We start from the raw sequence: 18,618 nt of genomic DNA on the forward strand, positions 1-18,618 counted from the left end.
AAATTTATATCATTCTTTTTAAATATAATTAAATACAAAATATTGTAGGGGTTTGGTAGCCATCATCATTTAAAAATTCCAAAATGAGCTTGTATTTTACTGTGGGATACTTAATATCACTCCTTTTTCTCCTTGGCATCTTATTTTTCATTATATTTCCTTCACAGGATTTTATACTGATAGAAAAGTTTTTATGCTTAAAAGATTTGTTCACTCTGTTTTTCTTCTCTGTAACAATACCATGTGTATAAATGAAATAAATTGTTCTGTTTCTTGTGGCCATAAAATAATAAGTGTGAAATTCTTATATTTCTAAATTCCTAATAAACATAAATTTTTCATACACATATGTATTTCTAATTTGCCCAGAATATGCTTATTCATTAATCTGAATAATTCAGAAAAACATAAAAATGACTCTTAATCATACCACTTAACATATATTTATAGAGAATAAATGGCAATGCTGTCATCATCTCTCGCCCCACTTCACCAAGATTACTTCTGTTAAGTAGTTGATGTTCATTTTCCCATATTTTTCTAAGTTTATAAAGATCTACTTTCAAAATTTGGAGTACAAAGTATTAAGATGCTTCCAAAATTTCCTTTTTTAAGAGATTCTCTCCCAGCATTGAAAGCACTGTATTACATTGAGGAGGGGGTATATGTGTGTTAACTGGATTACACACACAGACACGCAAATGTATACACTCACGTGCATACATAGTAGATGAGGAAAGAGTACCACTTTAAAAAAAATCACATTTATGATATTGCTGAAGTTTAGAGCTAACTCCTTGGGAGTTTGGGAAACTGCAGAGTTAGCAGGAACACAGTTCTCAGGTTTGATAATTTGCATCTGCTGCTGCTAAGTCACTTCAGTCGTGTCCGACTCTGTGCGACCCCATAGACGGCAGCCCACCAGGCTCCCCCGTCCCTGGGATTCTCCAGGCAAGAACACTGGAGTGAGTTGCCATTTCCTTCTCCAATGCACGAAAGTGAAAAGGGAAAGTGAAGTTGTTCAGTCTTGTTCGACTCTTAGCGACCCCATGGACTGCAGCCCACCAGGCTCCTCCGTCCATGGGATTTTCCAGGCAAGAGGACTGGAGTGGGGTGCCATTGATAATATGCTAGCAGGACTCAAAAAAGCAAACTAAAAAGAGGTTACACTCATGGTTATAGCTTATTTGGGGGAAAATATACAGGCAAAATAAGCCAAGGAAAGAAGAGCATAGGGCAGAATCCAGGAAATCACTAAATATGGAGCTCCCAAGGCCCCCTCTCCCCAGAGTCTTATATGTGTTATTTCCCGGTTCCTGGGTGTAACACATGTAATATTGTCACCAGGGAAGTCCACCAGAGCCTCATCGGTTCAGAGTACTTACTGAAGTTCCATTACGTAGGCGTGACTGGTTGCCTTATGGCAACTATGTGTATGTGTAGGAGAGTAGACATATAAAGGCCGATCAGGAAACTTGACAATAATAATAATACTGGTACATTCTTCTGTAGGCTATATTCCAGGCACTGAGCTAAAATAAACACTCTTTGTGATGACTCTGTGAAGTAGATATTTTTGTCCTCCTCATTCAGATGCTCAGATAAGGAAAATGATGTTCAGAAAAATCAAATGTCTTGACTGAGATCACACAACTGGTAAGTGGCTGAGCTGGAATCCCAAGCGAGGTTTGTCTAACTCCCAATCTCGTGTTCTTCATGAAGGCTCTGTACATGTTCTGGAGTCATTTGAGTTTTAGATACGCTAAATATAGATTTTGGCAGGTCGTGGAGAAAGCAGGGACTGGGGGAATGGGTGAGGGAAGAGATCATTTTAGCAGGTCCTGTCCATGCCTCTGGTTTTTAATTTCTAGACACACTGGGTAACATTATGGAGGGTCCGGGGTGACTAAGCCAAATTAGACCAATGTAAATACAAAGGCAGAAGCATCACTGCCTCAGATGACCTAAGCAGTTAGCAGGCCATTCAGCTTACCCCATGACTCCGCCAACATTTCATAAGATCTTCCTTTCATTAAAGAATATTAGAGGGTGACTTTCTCAACCCTTCCTTATGTGAAGGCTTGATGTGTAATTTCACATGTAATCAATTGTTTTGTTGGTACCACTCATTTCAGATCTCCTCCTTAAAGCCATGTAGTTATTTGGAACCTTATCCTAATGATTAGCACCGTATACACTCAACTCCCTTCTGGAATCTTTAATGCTCTGCTGTCTTCCAGTTCAGTAGATGGGAGGTTTCCATAGTTGACTGAAGCTGTAAGCTTGGGACACTGCCAGTCTCATGATACTGGTCACAGATCCTAAGGTGCTTTCTTCCACTTGATGGTCTGAGTCTCTGTAGTTTGTATGGCAAACATGAAATGCTCGGTGGGAATATTAAATTATAATCACTTTAATCAGCAATATAATATTCACTACTGTAGAGTTCTGCATGTTGAGTCACTGGGCTCTCTTTTATTACAGTAATGTGTTATGTTTGAAACCTCAGATGATCTTGATTATTCAGACTGAGATGAATTATGAGATTGTGTATAATTTATTAGAAGTTATACACTTACAAATAAAAGACAACTTTGCCTTTTCCCCCTTCCGTAAGAATCAAAGGCCAAAATAATAATTTATTGTTGGAATATGTTGACATGGTATTAATGTATTCGGGAAGGAAGAACTAAATTAGAGAGGAAGTGATAGCAATATATGCTTAGAAATGGGCTATTTTTAACAAAGGGGAAAAAAGAACACATACATAGCCAAGGCTGTTTTTCTACAATTGAAAAAAAAATTTTCATGACAGTTAAAACAGAATTTCTCATCCTTTTCTTTTACCATAAACTATGACAGGAGATGAGAGTTGCAATTTTCTGAAATTTTGTCTCATTTAAGCTCCTAAAATGTTTATTTTAAATCCAGAAAGCATTAAGACAACTTTCTCCAAAAGTGTCTTCAGTGTCATTTAGATTTAGACCATCCCACAATCTGTCACCTGATACTTAGAAGGCAATTGGCTTTGGCATCAAAGTTCCACCAATGTTATAGTTGGAAGGTTCGGATACAGAGAGATTAAGATATTGGCCCAGGGTCACTCAAACACCGAGTTGGTTTAGGGTTTTTTTTTTTTTTCTGACCAACTTATCTATGGCTTAGAAGAATTAGTCTAATTTTCTAAGTACTTAACTTACTATCAGACAGGAGTTTAGTCTCCCTATAAAGCTTTTATGCTTGTTTGAATGTTGCCACTTAAAATTAAGGCCTCAATAATCATATAAAAACTCCAGAGAATGTTTCAAATATAAAAGTAATAGGAGGAACAAAAAAAAATTTAGCTTAAAAAAATTACAACAGCCATGACTTTCTCCCTCTCTGAACACACCCCGTACTCCCTCAAAAACACAAAACACAAAAACCTCTGCTGAAAGGAGGTCACATTGGAAATATAAATACACTGTTTGTGTTTCATAAATAAGAACAAATTCATGGGAAGGAACAGGTGTGAATTATAGGAAAAACCAAAAATGAGTTGCAGATATAAACAAAGGAAGTCAAGTTAAAATATATGTACAGAAAAAAGAAGAGACGTAAAATAATAAATTATTTCTCTGGAATCTTATTTTCAAAGTGCTTTATAGATTTCCATTTTTATAGTATTCTGTGAGTTGAGTGGATAGTTAATATTCTTAACTGGTGTTTGATAATCAAGATCACAAAAAGATAAAATATACTAACTTTCTGCACAGCTGAAGCAGCAAGAGAACCTGCGTCCTAGGACTGAACCTTGTACTCTGTCCTGTGGCCGTCTGCCTAGGGGATGGAGAGAGCCATCCCACCCTATAGGGGTTAGCTAGGCCAACTGAGCAAGGGCCACGACAAAGAATAGCATAGGCCTCACTCCACGTCAGGCATAGAAAGAGAACAACTACTGGGCAAGAAGAGTCAAGTGATATTGATCCGTGGCTCGCCAGGGTTGAATTCAGTACATGTTCTGCTGTCTCCTGGGTGCCAAGATTTGACAGAAAGGGCAAAGGACAACTTGAACAATGTAGGGTGGGCGGGTGAAACCTCCATTCATTGTCCTTCACGTGGGAATGGAGTGCTCAGAGTGAGGGAAATCTTGACAAGGCTCCCTGCTGTTAACAGCCCCTGGTTTCTTATCAGAAACCCGATATTCAGCGCTTTTTTCTCTTCACCACTGGGGTTGGAAAGAGTGTGAGGAAAGCACACTGCTACCAGAGAGGAGAGATTTTTTTGTGTAAGATCTTTGTTCCTAATGGAAAAAGAGAATAAGAAGACAAAATTCAAAAGGAAAGGACAAGAACTAAAGTCAGAAAAACATTTTGGAAAATAGGCTAAGTGAAAAAGGAATTAAGTAGTCCTGGGTCACTAGAAAACACCAAATTCGGGTTAGTGGTGATTTTCAATGGAAAGGAAAAAAGACACAGTTCAAGAGACTAAATTGTAAAGAGAAATCAGACACAGCCAATGTATCCATGACCAAGGGGTTGGCTTTATAAATTATGGTACATCCACACAAGGAATACTATATAGGCTTTCAAAAAGAATCAAGTATACAAATGTTAATACAGCTACATGAGACTGATACAGTAGAAAAATAAAATGACAGAATAACTTTTGAAGTATAATTTTATTTTAAAAGAATAACATATTTTAGCATACATATGATAAAAAAATCTGGAGGGAGAAGCATCAAGAAGTCAAGGGGAGTTATTTCTGAGTGAGGGAGGGAAACTTTATTGTGGAAGTGTGTTATGTTTTACATTACACATTTTTGTGCTTTTCAAAACATTTTTCTATAAAATTCATATAATTCTCATTGCACATTAAGAAAAAATCAATAACAAATATAGAAATAAGTTGCATTGCAAAGAAGAAATAAAACATGAGTTGAGATATATTGCAGTAAAACTTAATACTGAAGTAATTTATACTCTATATTTATATCTATATTTTTATCCATGAAATGGTGATTCCAAAGTAAAGGTTTTAATTTCATTTAAAAATGTTTTTTAGCTTAAAATGACAGGGGTGATAGACTTTTAATAGATGATGATTATGATTATAAAGATGTTCTTTATCATACTGTATTTACAGTATAGTATTAGACATAATCCATAATTTACTTGTAGATGTACTTAATACTTTTTTAACAATTGAGTATTCTAACTTGAATTATTCCCTTCAACTCTTCTATATTTTGTAATTTTCAAAAAGCAATTCTAATTGCTTTTAACTTAAAGACAATCCTTCTCACAAATCACAAAGAGGAAAGGGAAAGCAAGAAACATTTTATAAGTATACCAAACTACACTTAACAGAATATTTTAAATCAGGTTTTAAGAAAACAGCAGAAGAGAAAGAAAATGCTAACTGGATTGCAATGGTCAGTCTGCTCAGATGGACCTAATTGTCTTAAATTTTGAACTAACTAGATTGAGTTACATATGAAAAAAAGAGTAACGATAATTTCACCCAAGAGTTAGGAGGGAACAAACACTAGAAAGAACAAGTTAAATCCTTTAGCTTTTGTCATGTTCAAAATGACCTAGAAGTCGTATTCCAATTTGTTTGCATATTGCAGTCAGGTCCAGTAGAGTTCTATTTAACAGGATTTCATCTATAATCTACTCAAATAGGGTCGGGGCTCTGTCTCAAATTAATGCAAGCATAAAATGCATTTGTCTAAAATGAAAAAAACACTGGGATTTAAAGTATGATTTTGGGACCTTTTAAGGCCCCCTACTATCTATTTCAGGTGGAAAAGTAAAATTTCAGAGACATTTCTCCCCGAAGTATTGAAAAAAATTAGAGTCCAAGGCAGAGAAGGCTTTAAACAGCCAGAATGAGGATGTCAGTACAGGTAGGGATCGTTAACACTTGGAACAATGGAAGAGGCCATGGGAAACAGCCCCTTTTGGCCCATCTGGACCAAGCAGAGGTACTAGAGTAGGGAAACCCAAAAGAAGAGACACATCTTTGGAGAAGAGAGGCTAGTTAGAATCCAAGCTGTCTTGTCTGGCGAGAACAGCTCTAAAATGGACACTACTAGGGTAACTTCACTTCTGAGATAAATGAACACTGCTCCTCCTGGCCCATCTCTAGTCCAGAACAGTCCCATGGCCCTCCATTCCGTCCTTCCTCTCAAGGTCAGCATGGCAACTTCCAACACGCCCCCACCTTTCCCAGAATGCACTACACCTTCCCTTCCCGGCATACCCCGCACCTTCCCAGCATTCCTATTTTCCCAGCATGCCCTGCGGCAAGGGCTCTTGCAGAACCCCGAGGGCGTCTCTGCACGTTTTTGTATTCCTCCAACAAGTTGGGCCTTGACTGGAATCGTCCTGTTATTACTTCAGGCAAAGGGCTTGTGTGTGGTAACAAGACTTCTTCAAGGTAAGATTTCCACCCAGGCCCTTAATACTTGGAAAATCTCCCTGACCCCGTCCCACAGGGCCTTCCTGAGGCCTTCCCAATCTCGAAAAGCTAAGACCCCAAGGTTTACTCACTTGGGAATAAGCCGTATTTTCCAAATTTAATCAACTGCAGGTTAGATAATCTAGGGAGAACACCTGCTCACGATCAAGTATCTCATCATTCTTTCACACAAATCTTCAGCTGTATCCTGTCTGGGCTAATTGCTTTGTTTCCCAGTAACTCAAATTAAGTCATATTCTGCAGAAACCAGGCTTTACTATGTCTGGAGGAACGGGGACTGCAAAGGGAGTGTGAGGAAACTAGCTACCCACTGTCACTCATTGTGTTAGAGTGAATGCAGACTTCACCCAATGGTATTGTTAATATTATGAATGTCTGACATCAAGAAACTGCTTTAGAATTTATAGTTTTATTATATGTTTATTAACTAGTTTGGCCCTACAAAAATCCTGTAGGTTGGTAGGTTAAGTGTGATTATCTTGCTTATTTCACAAATGAAAATGTCATTTTCTGTCAGAGACAAAGAGACTTGCTAAAATCTCACATCTAATAAGTTTCAGAACTGGTAACTGAAACCCAGGACTTTCCAGTTTATTACCCATGCTGAGATTCCTTTTTGAAAAAAATCATTATTCAGAGTGCTTCACTGGTGTTCCTTTTGGTAAGTAAAAGTAAAGAGCTGCCTTACAACATCAAATATCTTTCTTTTTGAGGGTTGTTTTGTTCAGTTGCTAAGTCCTGTCTGACTCTTTGTGACTTCATGGGCTCTGGCACACCAGGCTTCTGTGTCCTTCACTGTCTCCTGGAGTTTGCTCACATTCATGTCCATTGAGTCGGTGATGCCATCCAACCAACTCATCAGCCATCTCATCCTCTATTGCCTCCCCCTTCTCCTCCTTCCCTCAGTCGAATGAGTCAGCTCTTCATGTCAGGTGGCCAGAGTATTGAAGCTTCAGTGTCAGTCCTTTGAGGGTAGCTTGATTTAAAAACAAAACAACAATCCCATCAGATACATATAGATCTATCTATCTATCTATCTATCTAATCTGTCTATCTATCATCTATCTATGTGATATGGCACAAAAAGCACCCAGGAGGTCCTCTGAAGACTTGGAGTGACCCTGGCCACTTGTGGCTGATAATAGGAGAATTAAAAAGTCTCATATTTTAGGTTTGGTTCTGCCAGGTCCCAAGAACCCTTCAAGCTCAACCCCATGGATCTCCTAGGGTAGTTCAGCTTGGCTTTAAAGCACAAGATGGGGAAAAGACAATATATATTATTCAGGACAGGCAGCAGGTATGTCATGTGCCAGGAGATCTGGGTTAATAGGTTTTCCAGTGTTTAAAAAAAACACTTTTTTTTTATATTAATGCTTTTGTTTTAGCATCTAATAATGTTAGAAAAGTATATTCCTGGAACATTAGCTTTTATTATTTCTTCATTTTGAGATAAAGGCTGGAGATAATTTTTCCAGAGCCCAAGAATTTACTTTATAATAGTACACAGATGTTTTCTTAGAGAACATGATATTAAAGATTTTGACAGTAATGAGGGGAACAGGGATGATGAAGGACACTTTTCCTGCACTATGTATCCTTGCCTGTGTTTTAAAGATGAAATGTTCTAGTTTGAAAAAAAGCTTGATGTAAGAAATTAAAGTCATAAAAACCATCATATCACCAAATACTTCTTCATAGAAAAGAGTATTGTTCTTAGGTACTTTTTGAATATTAAGTGTGATTTAATCACACTGAAATAATTTAAATATCCAGTTAAACATATTAGGAAAATAAATGGTCACATCCCCAGGTATTTGGTTGAAGAATAAATGCTAGAATACAATGAAACAAACCTAAATTTATGATGAAAGTGTTAGTTTCTCAGTCAGGTCTGACTCTTGTGATCCCATGGACTGTAACCTGCCAGGCTTTTCTGTCCATGGGAATTCTCCAGGCAAGAATACTGGAGTAGGTCCAGAAAAATAAATGACCCAATCAAAAAATGGGCCAAAGAACTCAACAGACATTTCTCCAAGGAAGACATACAGATGGCTAACAAACACATGAAAAGATGCTCAACATCACTCATTATCAGAGAAATGCAAATCAAAACCACAATGAGGTACCATTATACGCCAGTCAGGATGGCTGCTATCCAAAAGTCTATAAGCAATAAATGCTGGAGAGGATGTGGAGAAAAGGGAACCCTCTTACACTGTTGGTGGGAATGCAAATTAGTCAGCCACTATGGAAAACAGTGTGGAGATTTCTTAAAAAGCTGGAAATAGAACTGCCATATGACCCAGCAATACCACTTCTGGGCATACACACCAAGGAAACCAGATCTGAAAGAGACACGTGCACCCCAATGTTCATTGCAGCACTGTTTATAATAGCCAGGACATGGAAGCAACCCAGATGCCCATCAGCAGACGAATGGATGAGGAAGCTGTGGTACATATACACCATGGAATATTACTCAGCCATTAAAAAGAATTCATTTGAATCAGTTCTAATGAGATGGATGAAACTGGAGCCCATTATACAGAGCGAAGTAAGCCAGAAAGATAAAGACCATTACAGTATACTAACACATATATATGGACTTTAGAAAGATGATAACGATAACCCTATATGCAAAACAGAAAAAGAGACTCAGATGTTTAGAACAGACTTGTGGACTCTGGGAGAAGGCGAGGGTGGGATGTTTCAAAAGAACAGCATTGAAACATGTATATTATCTAGGGTGAAACAGATAACCAGCTCAGGTTGGGTACATGAGACAAGTGCTCGGGCCTGGTGCACTGGGAAGACCCAGAGGGATCGGGTGGAGAGGGAGGTGGGAGGGGGGACTGGGATGGGGAATACATGTAAATCCATGGCTAATTCATTTCAATGTATAACAAAAACTACTGTAATGATGTAAAGTAATTAGCCTCCAACTAATAAAAATAATAAAAAAAAAATACTGGAGTAGGTAACTATTCCCTTCTCCAGGGAATTTTCCCTGGAGAAGAGAACAGTAGTAGACATAATATTATCTCTACTCTAAATATATTTAGCTAACATAGAATCTATTTTTTTTTTTTTTTTAGTTTCTGAAGAATGTCTTTTAGTGAATATTACAAAGTCCTTACTGAAGAGCTCAAAAATAATTGGTATATAAACACTTCAATTTTAAGTTTTCCTATTGTAGTTACCTTCATGAAGTGTGAGGCCTCATACCATACTTCTTTGTAAGTCCTTTAGTTTCCTTGGACATGCCACCCACTTCCCACTTGAAGTCTGATTGCTAAATCACCATTAGATAGTTAGAATCCAAATGCAGTTTGTTTTTTGCTGAATCTTTACTTTTTATTACTACTTGCATTCTATACACAGATAACAGTAGTCCCTGTTTATCCACAGTTTCACTTTCCATGGTTTCAGTTACCAAAAGTCAACCCCAGTCTGAAAATATTAAATGGAACATTTCAGAAGTAAACTATTAATTTTAAGTTGCTCGTTGGTCTGAGGGGTGTGATGGCATCTCTTGCCACCTCTTTCTGCTCTGACCGGACGAGAATCATCCTTTTGTCCAGTGTAGTCCATTTCTTAGTCCCTCAGTAGCTATCTCAGTTATCAGATTGACTGTCGAGGTATCACTGTGCTTGTATTCAAGTAACCCTGACTTTATGTGATAATGGCCCAAGGCACAAAGAGTAGTGATGCTGGCAATTCTGATATGCCTAAGAGATGTCATAAAGTGCTTCCTTTAAATGAAAAGATGAAAATCCTTGATATTAAAAGGAAAGAAAAGACATTGTACCCTGAGGTTTCTAAGATCTATGGTAAGAGTGTATCTTGTATCCATGAAATTGTGAAGAAGGAAGAATAAACTTGTGCTGGTTCTGCAGGCACACCTCAGATTGCAAAAATTATGGCCAGTATTCAGCGCACAATTTAAATGTTAAGATGGAAAAGGCATTAAATTTTAACAATAAGGTATTTTGAGAGAGAGATTACATTCACATAAGTTTTATTACAGAGTATTGTTGTAATTGCTCTATATTATTATTATTATATTGTTATTGTTAACATCTTACTGTGCTTAATTTATAAATTATACTTTAAGGTGAGCATGTACGATAGGAAAAAAATATAGCATATATAGGGTTCTGTGGTTTCAGCCATCCACTGGGGTTCTTGGAACATATACCCCTTGGAGAACAGAAAACGCTGTGCTGTGCTTTGATATTTTAAAACTGCTAAATAACAAAAGGAGGATTTTGATAATGGGATTTCTGCTTATTTTGCAAGTATGTGTACATGCACACTCAGTCATGTCTGACTCTTTGCAATCCCTCAGACTGTAGCCTATCAGGCTCCTCTGTCCATGGAATTCTCCAGGCAAGAATACTGGACTGGGTTGCCATTTCCTTCTCCAGGAGATCTTCCTGACCCCAGGATTGAACCCGTGTCTCTTGTGTCACCTGCATTCGAAGGCAGGTTCTTTATCAGCTGAGTCACCAGGGAAGTCCTTTTATAAGCATGAAAGATACTTTGGGGAACTTCCCTGGTGATCCAGTGGCTAAGACGCCACACTCTCAATGCAGGCAGCCCGGTTTCAATTCCTGGTCAGAGAACTGGATCCTGCATACCTCAACTAAGAGTTTACATGCTGCAACTAAAGATCCTGCATACCACAACTAAAAACAACAGCAACAACAACAAAAAAACCCATCCCACATACCATAATGAAGATTGAAGATCCTGTGTGCTGCAACTGAGACCTGGTGCAGCAAGATAAATAAATATAAATAAGTATTAAAAGAAAAGCTACTTTATTATTGTTATATGCATTAAAATGTATGGAGTCAAAACAAAACCCAAGACATTGTCTGTTACAGAATTTAAAATGTCAAGACTGACAGTAACTTATTTTTTTGTCCTCAGGAAAAAAGAGTCTAGTTTCCACCCTGAGGACAGAATAAAGTTATTGTGTGACAGATGATTTTTTAAACACACCAGATCTGTGCTAAAATGCTATCTTTGGGCTATCCCCTGAAGAAGGGAATGGCTACCTACTCCAATATTCTGGCCTGGAGAACTCCATGGACTGTATAGTGATTGGGGTTGCAAAGAGTTGGACATGACTGAGCAACTTTCACTTTTGTACTTTCATGAGTAAGGAGTATCTTTAGGTATTGAAGAATGTAAGCTCTCTTGAATGAAGTCCAAGATGAACTGTCTTTATTTCAAAATCTACTTATACAGTTTATTGTTAGAAGTTTAGGTTTGGATGTATTGATATTGTCATAATTTGTCATACAGTAACCTTTAAGAGAAACTTATACATTAAAAGTATGGAGAGACTCTCTTCTGCTAGAGAAAGTGTACAATTTAGGAAAGAATTGTAGAGAAATGACAGCCCTGCTCAAGTGGAAAGAATAAGGACATGGTAAGCTTTGGGGCTCCAGAGTCAGTGAGCAGGGCTCAAGTTAAAGCTCGACCAGGAACGCGTGAGGCCTCCACCGCTGCATCATGGCCTACTGTCGGCAGGAAGAGAAGGATCGAATCATATTTGTGACCAAAGAAGACAATAAAACTCGAAGCAACATGCAACTGGCGGCTGATGACCCCAAGCATCCATACGAGGAGCATGGACTGATTCTGCTGAATGAAAACATCAACCGAAATTGCCTGTGCCTTGAGGGGATGGCCAGAGGCCCTTGTGGGGAGCCGTTGAAGGCAGCCTTTTCCTGCTTCCACTACAGCAAGGAGGATGTCAGGGGGTCGGACTGTGCAGACCAGTCCTGGGCCGTGCAGGAGTGCATGCAGAAGTATGTAGCCCTCTCTCCCCAGTAGGAGGTGGAGGAAGCGGAGAAGCCAGCAGATCAGTTACAGGAAGCAGCTGCCTCTGAGGCCAGTGCAGCCAGAGAGGAGCGGGTGAAGCTAATGATGGCCCTGGGCGCTGGGCTCCAGCCTCCTTCAGAGCCCGGACAAACCTTTCAAAGAAAGTGTCTTTCCCTCTGTTGTTCTGTACACTGTAATGTACAAAATAAGTTATTGTGCTGATCGGGGGTCTTGGCCCCTTCCTGTATACACTGAAAAACGGGGGGATTGTAGGTGTGTGTGTCTCACATGAGCCTATCAGGGAATGTAGCTGCTGCTTTTGAATTCTTTTCTCAGATTGTTCTGAATTTTGCCACTTTGAAATAATTTGAGCTGAATAATCTCAGCAACCAGAAATCATTATCTGGGAATGTCTCTTGTGAGGGAGCTTACGTATTTTGATTTTTTGTATCCCTTTTAGTAGATTTTATACCAGCTTGGAAAGTGAAGTAGAAGCAAAATGTTTTCTCTTACAAATGCTGGAGTGAGGCATTCCTTGCAGCACAGGTGGCCGATCAGACCCTGAGCATTTGAGGAAGCGCTGTGTTTCCTTGCTGGTTCCTTCCGGTTTCCGGTTTTGGGTTGAGCTCCGGGTTTTCTATGGTTGGAAAGCGGGTTGGAGCCTCTGAGTGAATCTCTTTGTAAATGAAAAGACAGGCTGGTTTTTGCTGGGCTTGTTACCCCAAAAGCTCTGGCTGGGTCCACGTTCACACTGGCTCTGTCTCAGCCTCTGCAGATGCAATTCTCCTGAGAGGTGGGGACCTAATCATTACCAGAGTAGGAGCCGAGAGAGGAAATGGTGTCAGTTAAAAGGAAAACGTGATTTAAAAAAGAAAGGCTCTACCAGATACAAGCAATTTAAGGTTTCTCTGTATGATGGAGATGATCCATACCTCAGAGTGTTGTTGTAAGGATTAAATAAATTAATACATCAGTTCAGTTCAGTCGCTCAGTCGTGTCTGATTCTTTGCGACCCTGTGGACTGCAGCACTCCAGGCCTCCCTGTCTGTCACCAACTCCCAGAGTTTACTCAAATTCATGTCCATAGAGTCAGTGATGCCATTCAACCATCTCATCTTCTGTTGTCCTCTTCTCCTTCTACCTTCAATCTTTCCCAGCATCAGGGTCTTTTCAAATGAGTTAGCTCTTCACATCAGGTGGCCAAAATATTGGAGTTTCAGCTTCAACATCAGTCCTTCCAATGAACATTCAGGACTGATCTCCTTTAGGATGGACTGGTTGGATCTCCTTGTAGTCCGAGAGACTCTCAAAGTCTCCAACACCACAGTTCAAAAGCATCCATTCTTTGGTGTTCAGCTTTCTTTATAGTCCAACTCTCACATCCATACATGACTACTGGAAAAACCATAGCCTTGACTAGATGGACATTTGTTGGCAAAGTAATGTCTCTGCTTTTTAATATGCTGTCTAGGTTGGTCATAACTTTTCTTCCAAGGAGTAAACATCTTTTAATTCCATGGCTGCTGTCACCATCTGCAGTGATTTTGGAGCCCCCCAAAATAAAGTCTGCCACTGTTTTCACTATTTGTCGATCTATTTGCCATGAAGTGATGGGAGTGGATGCTGTGATCTTTGTTTTCTGAATGTTGAGCTTTAAGCCAACTTTTCCAGTCTCCTCTTTCACTTTCATCAAGAGGCTCTTTAGTTCTTCTTCACTTTCTGCCATAAGTGTGGTGTCATCTGCGTATCTTAGGTTATTGATATTTCTCCCGGCAATCTTGATTCCAGCTTGTACTTCATCCAGCCCAGCGTTTCTCATGATGTACTCTGCATATAAGTTAAATAAGCAGGGTGACAATATACAGCCTTGACGTACTCCTTTTCCTAATTGAAACCAGTATGTTGTTCCATGTCCAGTTCTAACTTTTGCTTCCTGACCTGCATACAGGTTTCTCAAGAGGCAGGTCAGGTGGTTAGGTATTCCCATCTCTTTCAGAATTAATGCATGCAAAGTGTCTAACATGTAGTAAACAGTCAATCAATCTTGACTGTTATTGCAGTCTGGGAATTTAAGTTACTTAAACTGTTGCCTGTAGAGAATGAGAGAGGAGCTGAAAACAGGGGCTGGATGGTTTTGTTTGAAGGTTTCTTCTAAATTCTAAATCCATGTGGCCTCATGTCCATTTTCCTTGTCACACTACCCATGATGTAACTCCCTCACTTGTCTAGCCTGTATGCCCTTGCAGTGTTCTCTTATCCTAATGTTCCTCTGGGCTTCTCATTCCCTTCTCATTCCCAACTCTTTCTTCTAAAATCCTCCTACTGTGCCTGTCAGAACAACCAGTCCACAGGGAATAAACTATATCCTCAGCCTCTTAAAAATGTTACAGTCTAGTTTACAAAAATCCGTTCCCCCACTAAGGAGACTGCTTCCTCAGAAGCTGTTCAGTAGGATGCTGTTCATTGTCCTCATTGCTCTTCTGTCCTCTCTAGACATCTCACTGACTCTACCAGGACAATGTTGTAGGAACTGTGTGGGGACCATGCATGCCAAATGCTTTGCACAGTGCTAAGAATTTATTAAATTCTAAGTAAATAGTAGTTTTTAATCCTTGTGTCTGTTTGCTTCTCCTCACTGTGTGTCATCATCCAACATAGCTACAACTATGAAATCATACTGTTATTAGCTTATTCCTGGCTAATAGCTTCTATTTGTTCTAGTCCTTTGACCTTTCTGCTTTTCCCCAAGCCTGTTGCTATCCACTGGTTCCCATTTCCATCTATAAGCTGGAACACCACTTAGATTTTATTCTTTCACGTGATACTTATTTTCTTGCCAATATTACAAACTCTCTTGCTTTACTGCCTTTCATTCACATCTATCTGGCAGATTCCCAGGCATGGGTGATTTTACCTGTCCATCTTGTCTTCAGGTGTATCAAGATATCTGGGGAAAGTCACACTACGGAGTAGATTTATATCACTATAAATTCAGTGTTGCCAACCTCACCTGCACTGTCAGCATTTTGTCATTCCCTACTGTGCTCTTACTGACCTCTGTATACCATTCTCCACTCTGCTTATTTCAGACCTTTTCAAATTTTCTTCAAAATACATACCCTCTCACTTTCTTTCCCCGCCTCATTTTCAGTAAATAAACTTGCACCTTACTTCACAGTAAAAAGGGAAGAAAAAGGTAAGCTGATGTTTAAAAGCTTATAAACCCATTATTTCCTCATCTCCTCTGTCTACCTGTATTGCTGATCTTTCTTTCACTTGATCTATCAATAATTCCCTCTCTTCCTCTGTTTTTAACCTCTGCGTTGGTACTGCCTCTGTCAACAGTGAACAGTTTAATGTTGCTCCTACTACTCACCTTTAAAAAAAGACTCCCTTGACTCCACCTCTTCTTCCTGCCTGTCTTCTCTTTTCCCCTTCATATCTAAACTTCTTGAAAAAGTTCTGCTGTCTCTCTGCCTCTACCCCTCAAGTTCCACTCACCCCTTAGCCCACCGCAGTTTGGTTTTGGACTCCATCACTCTGCTAGAACTGCTCTCACCAGTCATAGGCTCCTTATGTCCAAATTCAATAAAAATGTGTAGTTCGCATAACCTTTTGACTAGTTTTGAAATGACTGACCACTGCCTCCTTCCGGAAGCTTCTGTGTTCTTGGCGTCCATTACCATTTCTCTAAGCTTCCTTTCTGTCATTTGCTGCACTACTTCTTAGATTCTCTTTCTCTGTTCGTCCCTTAAATAAGGTCTCTGTGCCAAGTCCTCAACTCCACCCGTTCTTCTTTACCATCTCATCTAATCCTGTAGCCTCAGATCACCTTTACATAAAGGTGACTCCCAAATTTATAGCTACAGCCAAAGGCTCTCTTGAGCTTCAGACTCATATCTCTAAGTGCCTCTTGGATGTATCAGTGTCCAAACTCAGTATGTCTAAAACTCAACTTGTGATCCCCACTTGGACCAGCACAACCTGTTCCTCTTTCAGCGCTCCTTCATCTCAGTTAGTGACACCCCCAGCTACCTAGTCACCCTAGCCAGAAACCTAGGAATTATCCTTGATGACTTCTCCCTCACTTTCTACATCAAACCAAAAAATTGAGTCTTGTGTATTTTACTTCCAAAATAGCCTAAATCTGTTGCTTCTCTCATCTGTACTTTTATTATCTTGGTCTAGGCACCATTTTCTTTAACCTGGACTGTTTCAAAAGCCTCCTTCTGAAGTTTCTATTTGGCTTAAGTACTACTCCCTTTCAGATCCCTCTACATTCAGATACAGAACTTTTAAAATCACAAGTTTGATGGTCACTGCATGTTTTAATCCTTTAATGATATATTAGGGTTCACCTAGAGCAACAGAACCAGTAGGAGATAATATTAAGATTTATTGTAAGGAATTGGTTTACATGGGTTGAGGCCAGCTGGACAGGTCCAAACTCCATAGGGCAGGCTGTTATAAAGTGCAGGGTAGAATTCTCAGGTATAGCCTGAAGCTACTGTCTGTAAGCAGAATTTCTTCTTCAAAGACTTGGTTCTGCTTCTGTGGCCTTCAACTGAACCAAGCCCACTCAGATTGTCTAGGGTAATCTCCCTTACTTAAATCAACTGATTATGAACTTTAATCTCATTTACAGAATACCTTCACAGTCTAATCTAGTAACACCTGGGCTATGTTTGAGTGAATAACTGGGGACTATTAGCCTTGCCAAGTTGACACATCAAAAAGACCATCACAAAAGACTTCCTGTGCCATTCAGATAAACTCCATATTTCTTTAAAATACCTGTTCATAATGCCTGTCCATCCTGGCATTCATCTTTCTCTCACTGCCTTCCATCCCTGGAACTCTAGGGTTTAGTGAAGTTGAGATCCTTTCATTTCCAGAAATGTGCCTATTCTCTACCTAAAATGCTCCTTCTCTCTGGTTCTCTACTTTACCTAGCTAACTCTCAGCTCATCCATTCTTTAGGAACCTCTCCTCACCGTTCGTCTGAATTAGGACATGTTGTTCAAAGTTCCCTCAATATCCTGTGTTTCTTTTATCATAACATTCATCACATTTTATTGCAGTTTCTTGTTTATTGTCAGTCTTCTTTGCTACAGAGTAAAATAGCTCATCTCTGTATTCCAAGCATTTAACAGAAGGGCCTAACATATAGTAGGCGGTTCCCAAATATTTGTTGAATAACCAGAAGAATGAATAAATATGGCTTTATTACTTTATTAGAAATCTGGTTAAATTTATGAATATAAGATATCCATACATTAATTAGGAGTGTAAAATGTATTCCAAATCAAACGTATCTGACTTTAATTTTTCACTATTATCAGTCATCCAGATACCTTCTGTTAGACTGGGTAAAAGAAGGGTAGTTTCTAAAAGTTCCTCTTTTTATAAGTACATATACCCTTATAAGAGACATGAGCTATTCATTTGTTCTTTTATTCAAAGTTTATTGAGTACTTCCCAGTCATTGTTACAGGTTCTAAGGATACCGTGGTGAGCAAGACAAATATGTAGCTTACATAAAAAGTGGAGACAAGTAGTAAACCAAGTAACCAAGTAGTAAACCAATAAGCTACTGTTAGGCAGTGATAAAGAAAGTAGTAAAAACAGTGTAATATGGCAGTGACTAGGACACAGAGGTGGCATTGAGGTTGAGTGTTAGGGAAAGCCTCATTTTATCCATCAGTAAAATGAAGGTAGTATAACTGTTAAGAAAATACATTTCCCGTTAAAGTGAGTATGTGCATATTATGTACATGTATATTCACTTGTTCAGTTTTAAAAATAACCTTTCTTTCTATGGATACAGAAACTGAGGCTCAGGGGATTAAGTAAATCAAATGAGGTCACATACAGCTACTAAGGGCAGAGCTGGAATTCAGCTGTTGGCCCAGTTAATCTGAAACCCATGCTGTCTCCACTGTGTCATACCACCACCCAGAAAGAAGGCCTCATGAGGAAAAGGACTGCTTGTGTCGCTGTTAGGTTTAAGTAATCTATTCTAATATTTTTTGAGGATTTTTAAAACCTTTATGCCATATCAATAATAAAAATACACAACACAATATAATACATACAATACATACAACACATTATATATGATGTTTCTGTTTTTCAGGGCTCTTTTGTTTTCATTATCTTATTATCCTGTGACCACTACTGATTAAGATAAAGAGTCCATGTAGTCATTTGGGAGTTGAGAAAATTTACATATGAAATTTAAGTGATTTTGCCATGATTACACAGCTCTTTAATGGTGGATATAGACTAGATTCAGTTCTCTTGATTTTTAGTCTG

The 18,618-nt window shown here is 39.0% G+C and overlaps 1 long non-coding RNA gene and 1 pseudogene across 1 annotated transcript in view; both read left to right on the forward strand.

Annotated features, from left to right (window-relative positions):
* Positions 1-6,292: 6,292 nt before the first annotated feature.
* The window catches only part of LOC139032542 (uncharacterized), a 104,052-nt gene continuing 91,726 nt past the window's right edge, over positions 6,293-18,618 (forward strand). Inside the window, exon 1 of the long non-coding RNA XR_011485070.1 lies at positions 6,293-6,426. This is a non-coding gene — a long non-coding RNA (uncharacterized lncRNA). The remainder of the gene's footprint in view (positions 6,427-18,618) is intronic.
* Positions 11,992-12,525, forward strand: LOC110134460 (mitochondrial intermembrane space import and assembly protein 40 pseudogene; annotated as a pseudogene).

This window comes from Odocoileus virginianus, chromosome 32 (assembly GCF_023699985.2).
Source record: "Odocoileus virginianus isolate 20LAN1187 ecotype Illinois chromosome 32, Ovbor_1.2, whole genome shotgun sequence".
Classification (NCBI taxonomy): domain Eukaryota; kingdom Metazoa; phylum Chordata; class Mammalia; order Artiodactyla; family Cervidae; genus Odocoileus; species Odocoileus virginianus.